Source organism: Vombatus ursinus, unplaced genomic scaffold, assembly GCF_900497805.2.
Source record: "Vombatus ursinus unplaced genomic scaffold, bare-nosed wombat genome assembly UNPS02012179.1, whole genome shotgun sequence".
Classification (NCBI taxonomy): domain Eukaryota; kingdom Metazoa; phylum Chordata; class Mammalia; order Diprotodontia; family Vombatidae; genus Vombatus; species Vombatus ursinus.
In genome coordinates, this window is record NW_020951957.1 from 4,889,453 (window position 1) to 4,902,048 (window position 12,596).

The window sequence follows — 12,596 nt, forward strand, 5'->3', positions numbered from 1 at the left end:
TCTATCTATCTATCTATCTATCTATCTATCTATCTATCTATCTATCTATCTATCTATCTATCTATCTATCTATCTATCCATCTATCTATATACATATATGTTTTTTCCCTCCAACTACCCTAATACTGACAAAGGCCTCACGAGTTACAAATATCATCTTTCCATGCAGGAATGTAAACAGTTCAACCTTAATACATCTCTTATGATTTCTCTTTCCTGTTTACCTCTTCATGTTCCACTTGAGTCTTGTATTTAAAAGTCAAATTTTCTATTCAACTCTGGTCTTTTCATCAAGAATGCTTGGAAGTCCTCTATTTCACTGAATGACCATTTTTTCCCCTGAAGGATTATACTCAGTTTTGCTGGGTAGGCTATTCTTGGTTGTAATCCTATCTCCTTTGCCCTCCAGAATATTATAGTCCATGCCCTGCATTCCCTTAATGTAGAAGCTGCTAAATCCTAGGTTATCCTGATTGTGTTTCTACAATACTTGAATTGTTTCTTTCTGGCTGCTTGTAATTTCTTGGAAGATGATGTCTAGGCTCTTTTTTTTTTTTTTTTTGATCATGGCTTTCATATAGTCCAATAATTTTTAAATTATCTCTCCTGGACCTATTTTTCAGGTCAGTTGTTTTTCCAGTGAGATATTTCACATTGTTTTCTAATTTTTCATTCTTTTAGATTTGTTTTACAGTGTCTTGATTTCTCATAAAGTCACTAGCTCCCAACTGCTCTATTCTAATTTTTAAGGAGGTATTTTCTTCAGCAAGCTTTTGGACTTCCTTTTCCATTTGGCCAATTTTGCTTTTTAGAGCATTCTTCTCCTCATTGGCTTTTTGGACCACTTTTGCCACTTGGGTTAGGTTAATTTTGAAGGTGTTATTTTCCCCAGTATTTTTTGGGGTCTCCTTTACTGTTGACTTGTTTTTCATGATTTTCTTGCATCGCTCTCGTTTCTCTTCCCAGTTTTTCCTCTACTTCTCTTACTTGCTTCTCAAAATACTTTTTGAGCTCTTCCAAGGCCTGGGAATGATTCATATTTTTCTTGGAGGCTTTGGATGTAGGAGCTTTGACTTTGTTGTCTTCTTCTGGTTGTATGTTTTAATCTTCTTTGTTACCAAAAAAAGATTCTGTGGTCTGATACTTTTTTGCGAGGTGTGCTCATGATCCCAGGAAATCACTTGAGTTATAAACTCTTTGTTAAGGTAGAAGTCTGCTTCTAATATGGAGAATGTACTGTCCCAAGCTTCGAGGGTTTTGTGCAGCTGTTTTCAGAGATACTTCTAGGGACCTGTAAATTTTCAGTTCTTCGAAGATGGTATCATAAGTGGCGAGGTGTTTATTCCTTTCTTGCCCTGTACTCTGGTCTATGAGTGACCACAAGAACTCTTTTCTGTCTTGGAACTATGAGGAGGATTTCTTCTCCACCACCACTATGTGCTCCACCACACCAGCATTCCTCCTCACCCCCCAGAATTTCCACCCAGAACTGTGACCCAGATCCAAGCATGGGCAAAGCAAGAGAATCCTGCATCCTCAGAGAGATCCCTGCAATCACCCTCTGATCAGTCACTTGATTCCCCCTCAATCTGTGGGCCTGAAGCTCAGGAAGCAGCCACTGCCCAGGGGCCATGCTTAGGAACTGGGGCTGGGATCTAGCTTCTCTCTTTCACCAAAGATACAGACTTTTCCCACTGAACTTCTAAGTTGTCGTTGGCATTCGTGGGTTGAGAGGCCTGGAAACCACCACAGTTGCCTGTGATTTCAGTCCTCTGAGGCCTGCTCAAGGTTTGCTGAGGCCTGTGCACCCACGCCAACATGCATTGCTCTCCCAGGCCGGCATGATATACCTTTCCAATCAAACATCCAGGTTGTCTTGGGCTGGAAATTTGTTTCACTAGTCTTTTTGTGGGTTCTGCTGCTTTAGAATTTGTTTAGAGTCATTTTTTTTACAGGTATTTGGAAGGGTTTGGGGGAGAGCTCAAGTAAGTCACTGCTTTCACTCTGCCATCTTGGCTCTGGCCCCTTGACTTTTTTCTATGTGAAGCTGCTCCCAAAAAATCCTTTTTGCATACTTACGCTGTAACTTGTGTCTCAAATGAATGTAATGAGCTTCACAATTCTCATATAAGCACTCAGCATACTCATTGCTTGTCTTATACTGGGCAGCTTTTTATTGCATTCCACTAAAAATACACAAGATTCAGAGGAATCATGGTAGCCCAAAATCAGATACAGAAACATAAAAAGCATTAAAATAGCCCATCAAATAACCCTGGGAATTAAGTGAATTTTGGACTGCCTTTGTGACAAACCTTTGACATTCTGGTGAATCTGTTATCTATAGAATCATATATAGTCTAAAACTAGTACCACTGCCCAGATGTTTAAACTGTCCCTAGAATCTAAACATCGTATGCTTCTGAACAACTAATCACCACCCTATTTTAACTTCCCCACCCCTTGAAGCTCAAGTTAACATTATCTTGTATCCTATGTGTCCTATCAGCAAAGGGTCAGTGGGCATGTACATGTCTTGGGGTGTTGTGTGAAAGGGATCTTTTAGAATCAACCAAAGGACTATTTCCTGCAATTTTATTGAATAAATATGTGAATTAATCAGCTTACTTCCATGCAGTATGGATATAGATCAGATGATGTGATAATAAAGTATTAAAGTACTTTGGCCAACAGATTTTTTAAAAAGAATAAATGAAGCCTAGCAAGCCAAGGTTCATTATTGTACTATTAGACAATGAGTAGAGGGAAATTTCATAAGTAATATGAACCAGTGTATTATGCCATCATTATATCTCAGGGCTTCATAAATGAATTTTAGGATATCCTAACCATAGTTATATCATTTGACCCCAAATATTGCATGTTTCATATTGTTGCTTTGTTTTTTGTTGTTGTTGCAACCCTATTTGAGGTTTTCTTGGCAAAAATACTGGAGTGGCTTGCCATTTCCTTTTTCTGTTAATTTTACATATGACTAAACTCAGGCAAACAGGATTAAATGACTTGTCCAGAGTGACACAGTTAGTAAATGTCTAAGGCCAGATTTCAACTCATAAAGACTAGTCTTCCTTACTCCAGGCCAAACACTATGTATCCCATCACCTGGTTTCTTTGCTAAATGTAAATAAAAAATTCAGAGACAAATAGGTGAGTTAAGGAAGGAAAAAGGATGATAAAAGAAATGGAGATTTAAATCCCCACACTATATTCAAAATGGTTCATTTCATCTTATAAAATCTTTGGGAATATTTATATCATGAAAGGTTTAAAAAAAGATACAGTTTATCTATTTTGGTATTTCTTTGTTGCATATCACTCAAAAATAATTTCTTCAAGTAAAAGTTTACAATTAGTGATTTGGAATAGTACATAAGATATATGTGTGAAATATCTTCAATCTGTAAAAGTTTTTGTAATCATCCATGAAAAAGTGGTTCGTTTACTTTTTCTTACATGGTCTTGTGATAAATTGTTATGAATTAACAATCAAGTAGGGGTACATTTGAATTTGTGTTGAACCACTAATAGAAACTGAAGTGGTGCTCCATCACTTGATGATTGAATAATGAAAGGCAGTCAGGAGGGTCATAAATGGATGAGAACAAATAGCTGAATATCAGAAAGAGCCTCATTTCTAAAGATGATTCTTTCATATTATCAACAGAAATAACAGTCTTTACCTTGCAAAACATTTTTTTTTCGTTTTTTATTAAACTTCCAAAAAATATTATTGATTAGTATAAACACGAACAGTGTTGTCACAATGGAAGTGAGGAAAGGAGATCCCAGGGGGCTGGACTGCTTAGTGCAAGTCACAGGGCTAGCCCAGGCAAGGCAACTATTTGCAAGGAGTTGGCACTGCAGGTGAGGTCAGTGCACAGAAAACAATTTCTCAAAGATGGGTTGGTGTATCCAGACACTGCAAGTACCAATCACAGGACAAACTTAAAGGAGCTGGTGAAGTCAGGTGAATGGGAGATAGCATGTTGGAACTCTGAGAGGTTGATGTTACCGTCCCTGTCAATGTCAGACTTGTCTAAGGTGTTCTCAGTGATCTCCTTCATCTCAGAGGTGCTGAGTTGAGTGTCCTGCCCCTCCCCAGTAAGGCCACTAGCTGCTTCAGATTCTCTTTGTTCAAGGTCCCATCATCATCAAAATCGAAGATGCGGAACTTGATTTAGCTGCATTGCTGAAGATACTGAAGAGGTCCAGGAAGTCTTCAAAGCTTAAGCTGTCTCTTTCTGGTGCTGTGGCAAACACACTGCAAATACATGCCCTGAAGGGGTTGGCCTTGAGCTCTGAAAGTGTTAAGATCTACTCATTGGATACCCAGACTTTCAGAGAATCTTCCATATTCCGAGACTCCTCAGGAGCAGATCACTAAATGTCCTGAGGTCCAAGAGAATCTCCTGCTTCATCAGGAACATTAATTCCTAAATCTCTGCATGCAGCTCCTTGGAGAGTTAACTGGTCAAGCTGCCCATGGCCTTGCTACAGCCTCTGGGTCTAGACCTAGCAACTCCACCAATTCCTATCCCAGACTGCAACAACTTTCCCACTCACTTCTGCCTTTATAAAAGATTTTTTGAAGAAATTTGGGACTGCCATTGTTATTAAAAGATATCATAATAAAAAATGGACACAGATATTAAGAACCTTTGAAATCATGTAGCCCAGCCTATTTGTTTGACAAATAAAGAACTAAAGCTTAGAGATCTTAGGTGGATTGCCTAAAGTCCCACAGGTGGATATGATGAGAACCAAGATTCACATCCAAGACTTCTAATTCCAAATTCAGCATTTTTCCATTACATAGTAATGCTTCATTCTCTTACTTTTGATCAGAATATTATATCATAATCTAGGGTTCAGTTGAGGGAAAATCAACCCAAAGTTTAAGAATATTTATAAGGAAATTGGAACTAGAGATATAACTAAATGCATTAATATCGCCTGAATAATTCTTCATTACAATATAAGGTAAAGATGAAGTACAAGGTGGCCTAAGAGAGATATAGGAAATGGCACATTCCAGGCAGGTCAAACCATCACTACCACTTTAAACCTCCCCTCAGACCCAGATGGGGACAGTCCAGGTAACTTTACCCAAGAGATTGGGAAAAGCAATGACTCACAGCTCCCCCTGCAACCATCATCCAATTGGGAGCCAGTAGAGAAGGGCACCACTATGTTAGATACCAACACCAACAATAAGGGAAGTCCAGATGTCACAGGAAGTCCAGAATCACACATCACCCTTTCTGCTACAAAGACCACAAACCCTAATTCTAGCTCAACTCTTGAAGCTAGCTTTCAGAGGAACAATCCTTGAAAAATTTGATTTGTCAGTTATTTCTGAAGGTGATGCAAGCCCCTCTTCCTGAGCAGCCATTTGCTAAAGACTCAAAAAAAAAAAAAAAGAAAATCTTTACCACCAAATTCTTTGTTATTATCAAATGGTTCAACATGAGAAATGGAGATGGTCTCTATAACAAAATTGACAGTAAAGATCAACCAATGAGTAAGCATTATTAAGTACCTACTATGTGCCAAGCAGTGTGCTAAATGTTGGAATACAGAAGGGCAAAAGATAGGGGCTTACAATCTAATGGGAGAGACAGCATGCAAGCAAATATATACAAAATAAACTATATACAGGATAAAAAGGAAATGATTAAAAGAGAGAAGGCATTGGAGGTTTCTGTAGAAGATGGGGCTTAAAGAAAGCCAGGGAAGCCAATAGCAGGAATGGAAGAGGGGAGAGCATTCCAGGTATGGGGAACATCCTGAAAGAATGCTCAGAGCCAAGAGATAGAGTGTCTTGTTTATGGTACAGCCAGGAGACAGGTGTCACTGGATCAAAGAATCAACATTGAGGTGTAAAGCGTAAGAAAACTGGAAAGGTAGGAGGGAACTAGGGTCTGAAGGGCTTTGAATTCCTGACAAAGCATTTTGAATTTGTTCCTGGAGACAATAGGCAGTCACAGCAGTTTATTGGGGTGTGTGTATGAGGAGAGTTACAAGAAATTTACAGGTAGAGTTAGATGAAAAAAAAAAGGAAAATCAAAAAAGGAAAAAAAAAAGCTGGAGGATACATTGGAATGGAGAGGCCTGAGGCAGGCTGACCCCCAAGCAGCTACTGCAACAATCCAGGTGTGAGGTAATGATGGTGTGCACTGGAGGAGTGACACTGTCAGAGGACATTTAAGACCAAAGTAAAGTTTGAGGGCAGTTCAAGGGGCAGCTACATGGCTTGTGGATAGAGATAAAGAAACTAGGTGATAGAGTAGATAGTGTTTGGCCAGGAGTAAGGACGACTCATCTTTCTGAGTTCAAATTTGGCCTCAGGCATGTACTAACTGTGTGATCCTGGGCAAGTCACTTAACCTTGTTTGTCACAATTTCCTCATATGTAAAATGAGCTGGAGAAGCAGATGACAAATCATTCCAGTGTGTTTGCCAAGAAAACCATGAATAGGGTCATGAAGAGTCAGACATGACTCAAAATGATTAAACAACAGCAAAAATTTGAATTGTGCTATTGGGCAAGAACTATTAAAATGTCCCATTGTCAAAAAATAGCTAATCCAAACTGGAGTCAGGGTATTAAGGCAGTATGAGGACCCTAGATTTTAAGTGAATCGGTCACTAAATAAGATTGAGAAACAAATTTAAAGCAAAATCAGTAAGCTGAAAGAAAGAAATTTCAGATAGGGTAGTACTTTCCCTATTGATTTCTTGAGCATTCTGTGATATAATCTACATCTAGGAATGAAAAGGATTTGTCTGTCTTATCCTCTAATTTTAGTAGAATGACACTTTCTAGCAGATGCCTAGATGGCTAGATTCCCACATTACATTTTTTTTTGCCTCTGTTCCAATTTGTTTCTATTTATATTAGAACACCACTATCTATATTGACTATATTGACCAGATGGTCTGTAGTATTTTCTCACAACAATATCTCTTTTAACATTCTTTTCTTTTATACCAGCACAAAAATTTTATCTCCTGTTTCAAAATTTAGCTACATGCATTTGGAAATAATTTTATGTCTCTGTGATATGCAAGTTATCTCAAAAGTTTCAGAGCAGTTATTTAAGCTTTAATAGATCAAATAAATTAGTAGTGGTATTTCTGGGGCAAAGGGTAAAAGCAGTTTAATAACTCTTTGGGCATAATTCCAGATTACTCTCCAAAGTGGTTAGATCAGTTCACAATTCCAGCAACAATGAATTAGTATCCCTCTTTTTCCACATCCTCTCCAAAATTTGTCACTTTCTTTTTCAATCGTTTTAGCCAATCTGACAGGTATAAAACAATATCTTAAGGTTGTATTAATTTGCATTTCTCTAATCAATACTGATTTAGAGTATTTTATATGATTATAAATTGGGGAATGACTCATATTCTTACAGGTTTTACAAAGTTTTTTTTAATATTTTTGAGATATAAAACCTTTATCTAAGAAACAGGCTATATTTTTTTTCCCAAAATTTCTACTTTCCTTTTATCTTGGCAACATTTATTTGTACAAAACCTTTTTAATTTAATGTAACCAAAATTATCTATTTTATACCTCATTCTGCTCTTTATCATGTTTATTCATAAATTGCTTGCCTATCCATAAGTCTGATAAGTAATATGATCCCTGTTCTTCAAATTTTCTTATAATTTATCTCTTTATATCTAGGTCATTTATTCATTTTGACCTTATCTTTGTAAATTGTGTAAGATATTGGTTGATAATAACGTCACAAAGCATTTTAGAATGCCTTATATAATAGTACTTTATTCATTTTATTACATCTTTGATTTTTTTCTTATTACTAATAATAAAACAATTGCATTATATGGTGGTTTCAAGGTTTCCAAAGTATTTCACATGTAATATATCACTTAAAACAGTGTATACCATCATATGACTGTATCCTAATCACCAGTTCTATGAAGTATTAGTGATATTTATGTGATTATAGTTGCTGTCTTGAGTTACATGACCTTTTTTTTTTTGTTTGTTTGTTTGAAATCATTGGTATTTTACCAAAACTCTTCTGTTTTCTCTGGAGAATCACTTAGCATACCTATTGTATCCTTTGCATTTAGTAGTAAAGTTTTATCTCTCTACTTTTTCTCCTTCTAAAATTATAATTAGGTTTAAATCCACTTCATCAATTCAGTTAGTCCTGTTTTTGTTTGACTGCTCTCTTTCTCATGTTAAGAGACAATGATTTTGTTATCATGAGTCAGGGAATCTAATAATATTCTTTAATGTCAGATAGCTGTTCACTTCCCTACCTTTTTTAATTCCTTTTTTTCCTTTCCCTGGGGAAATGCCTTGAAATGTTTCTGTTGAAATGGTGGTCTATGATCTGGCTCCCCTACAAGGGGAGCCTTTATAAGCATCTTTATAAGCAAAATTGAAAGCTCAGGTACGTGCTCATTTTCTCTGTAGATTGATTTTGTTGCATAGCCTTCTAGAGAGGTACTATAGACCATTAAAATCTTTTTTGAAGTAAATAATACTGAATATGATTGGATGATCATTGCTTTAAATGTATTTTGCATCTGTTTCTTCCTAGCCAATATATTCTTAAATAAGGAAGTTGGGTCAACAGTGGGTGGGAAGCAGAAACTGAAGGCAAAAATATCTGCAAATTATAAAATTAATATAATAAATGTAAAATGTAACCTTGAATATATCTGAAAATGAATATTCTGTCAATTTAGATATATAGAATTTGCCAATAACATGTAAATGGTCTGCTTCTTGAATGAATTGACTCGGATAATGATATATTTTCTAAATTGAAGATATATTCTCTATGAGTTTTGCTAATAAACATGTTGGTATGTACAGACAAGGTTCTATTATGATAATAGTATGATAATTCAACAAGCATTTAACTTGCAACTATTATGTGCATGAACTGTGCTAAATGCTGAGATTAAAAGTCCAATATAAGTTACTACTTTTAATGACATTCTTTCTCTAGAGTACAATGTAAACTCTTAGATGACAGGGGCTATTTTATTTTGTCCTTTATATCACCTGTATCTTTTTTTTATTTTAATTTTTAACTACAACTGTATAACAGACCATTTTATTTTTGCATCTTTTCAATGTTTTTTTTCTTTATATTTGCCCTTTCCAACTTGTTGGGATTTGGCTTTAAGCTCAAGAATCTTTTTGCGATCTTTATCCAGTTTTTAGTCTGGTGATAACTACCTTACTAGGGTGAATGCCCACATATACAGTTGTGCCATTAGCTTTTTCACATTGCACATGCTCAATGTAGATGACGTATTTATTTCTGTAAATCTAGACTACCTTGCCAATTTGCTGACCTTTGTAGTGTCCATGAACCACCCGGACCTCATCATCCTTCCGGATGGGCATGGAGCGGATGTTGTATTTCTGCCTCAGCTCCTTGGAGGGCGGGGACTGGATGACATGATCTTTCACCAGATGTGAGAGGGTATATTGAAGTGTCTCTTGTGGTTCTTGCTTTGGTTGGAGGTCATGAATGGATTGAACTTCACTTTGATAAGCAGGACCACCCGAAAAGAGACACGTGTGCCGCCCGCCCCTGGAAACCTAACCTCCTCTCCTGCATCTTGTAAAGTAGCTTGTATACAGTAACTGCTTGATACTTATTGAAGTGAAGAATCTGACATTCTATTGAGAAGATAAATATGTACCAGAAAAAAACTAAATTCAAAGTATAAATATAACAAACAAAAAGTATTATTGAAGGTGAAGCTAGGTGGCGCAGTGGATAGAGCACCAGTGCTGGAGTCAGGAGGACCTGATTTCAAATGTGACCTCAGACACACAATATTTCCTAGCTATGTGACTCTGGGCAAGTCACTTAACCCCAATCGCCTCACCAGAAAAAAAACAAAACAAAACTAAAGTATTATTGAAAGAAGTCCACAATAAATATGGACATGGATGTCAAGAATGGTCTTATAGATGAGGCAGCACCTGAGCAAACATCAAAGGAGGTTTGAGATTTGAAGAGGAAGAAATGAGGAGGGAATGCAGTCTAGATATGGGAGATATGCTCTGCAAAGTAATGGAGATGGTCAGTTCTATGAACAATACTATGTCCAGGGGACTGCAAATAAGCAAGTTTTACCAGATCATAAAAAGTAAAAGGAATAATATCATATAAGCCTAGAAAAATAGTTTGGGATCAAATTGTGAAAGGTTTCAGATGCCCAACAGAGGAGTTGCTATATTTTACTATTGTTAATAGGAAACCACATGAGCTGGGAGCTAACAGAATTCTAAAGCTAGAATGAGTAGCTAGCGAAAAGCTTTATTACTATTTATTACAAATATTACTAAAATAATAATGTTTGGCCACAAAATGCCATAGAAAATGTTATATTCATAGAGTATCAGCTACGGAAGAGTTTGATATTTATGCTATGCCATCGACTTCTAAATAACATTATGGTGGAAAGTATGCTGAACTTAAACTTTAGAAATCTGAGTTCAAATAACCAGTATTTTACTTATTCCTTGTGTGACCTTGAGCAAGTCTTGTCATTTTTCTAGCTTCATGTCCCTCATCTGTAAACTTCAGGATTAAACATGATGATCTCTAACATCCCCGATTCTAAATCTTATGGTCCTGTGGTTCATGGAATTCCAGAGTGGCATAGTTGTAAAAAGACCTCAGAGGCCATCTGATTTATCCCATACATGAATAAGAATTCTCATCCACAGAGTGCTCTCAATGATCAACTAGGCTCTGCTCAATAGTGCACAGTGCTGGGCACATAGATGTGCTTAATAAATGCTTGTGTTCTGACTTCCCGGATACCTCTAAGCAGGTAGAACCTATGAGCTCCAAAAGCTTTTCCTTCTACTTCTGGACAGTTGTAATTATAAAAAGTTATATTTTTTTCTTTTTATCAAGGTTAAGTTTGACTCTCGGAAATTTCTATGATGATTCTGTGACTAATTCTTTATCACATTTGTGGTCTCACAGCTGGGGATACCTATAGTGGGTTAGCATAATTTAAGGAAGAAAAGCACCTGCACTTGAATGGGATTCATAACCCAAGGAATAAACTGTAGGCAACCTCCCATTTAGGGTGAGGGAGTCGTACAAGGATTCAGCTAAAGAAGGCTAAAAATGATTAAACTCCAGTGACGTTTTGTAATATTAACATGCAGTTTCAAGTGGTTTGCAATGTGACAGAGCAAAAAGGCAGAAATTTTTGCACTTATGGGCAAGAAGGAGAGGCAGGGGAAGTCCACCTACAGTAAAACCACCTGAGAGAAACCAATCCCAAGATGATACTAGGCAGTCTGGAACAAGGTCTCAGTTACCTCACTCTAGTTATGCTTCTGCAAAGAAATAGCTCCATTGCTATGTGTGGAAGCTGCATTATATCTCTTCAAGGTCAGAGTTGCATTTCCTCAGTTAAAATAAATAAACACATTAACAAACAAACAAATAAATAAATCATGGCCCTTTATGTCTGTGAGGCTTCCTATCAGCTGCCTCAGGCTTCCAGGAGGCCTCTGTGTCTATGTTCCCTAAGTAGTGGAGCAACTTGGGGTTTTCCCTGGCATTGTTTGTCTGGGGACACAGAAAACTTTAGTGTGGGGAACTGGTGCTCTAATATTCTCTAAGGGAATTCACCTGCACTCACTGCTTCTATAGCCCCACAGAAAACACCAGCTGTCATTGTAACAGCAGCTGCTTTTGTGGACCTTCCCAAATACAGATATTCTAGCAGTCAAGGCAGTAGCAGCAAATGCCCTCAGCCCCTGACAATTCAGAAATACTTTTTACCTTGGGGTTTCTTATGAGGAAAGTGCCCCTATTAGATGGTGCATATTTTTAAAGAAATTTTTATATGTATATAATCAACTGGTGTTTTGATTTAAAATCGAGAATTATCTTAAAATCCAATATAATCTCCTCTATTTAGCAATTAAAACCCTTCACAATATGCCCCCAACCTATCTTTGCAAACTCACTGGACATCATTTCCATTTCCTAAACTCTACAATCCAACCAAACTTCTCTCTAATCCCCTAACTCAGGGTATGTACACTCCACCTCTGGTCTCCAGTTGAGTACTTTTCCTTTTTTTTTGCTGGCAGCCCTTCATTCCTGGAATGCATTTCCTCTTTACTTCTGTCTTGTAGAAAACCACTCTTCTTTTAGGACACAGCTTAAGTGCTATCTTCTTTACAATGTCTTTCTTGATACCTTCACCTTCATTCTTCTGGAGGCATGATAGTTAACTGTTTTGATGAAATCTCTTAAGTTTTTCGAAGTTGGAATCTTTTGCAATGTTGTAGTCAATAGATAATTTTTTCTCCCAATTCTGTTCACTTCAATATGCATCACTTCATAGATTTCTCTGAATCTTTGTTCTTTTTGTCACTTTTTTACCATTCTATAATATTCCACTGTATTTATATACTGAAATTTGTGAAGTCATTCCCCAGTTAATGGGCACCCACTTTATTTCAAGTTCTTTTGTAATTCCAAAAGTTGAAATGTAGTTTTTGAAGTTCTAGTTGGCCAGCTAGTGAACCTTTT

General features: G+C 36.9%; 2 pseudogenes; both read right to left on the minus strand.

The window, feature by feature from the left end:
- Nucleotides 1–3,953: 3,953 nt before the first annotated feature.
- Nucleotides 3,954–4,505, minus strand: LOC114039673 (annotated as a pseudogene).
- A 4,620-nt stretch (nucleotides 4,506–9,125) lies between these two features.
- On the minus strand, nucleotides 9,126–11,730 carry LOC114039696 (annotated as a pseudogene).
- Between the last annotated feature and the right edge of the window lie 866 nt (nucleotides 11,731–12,596).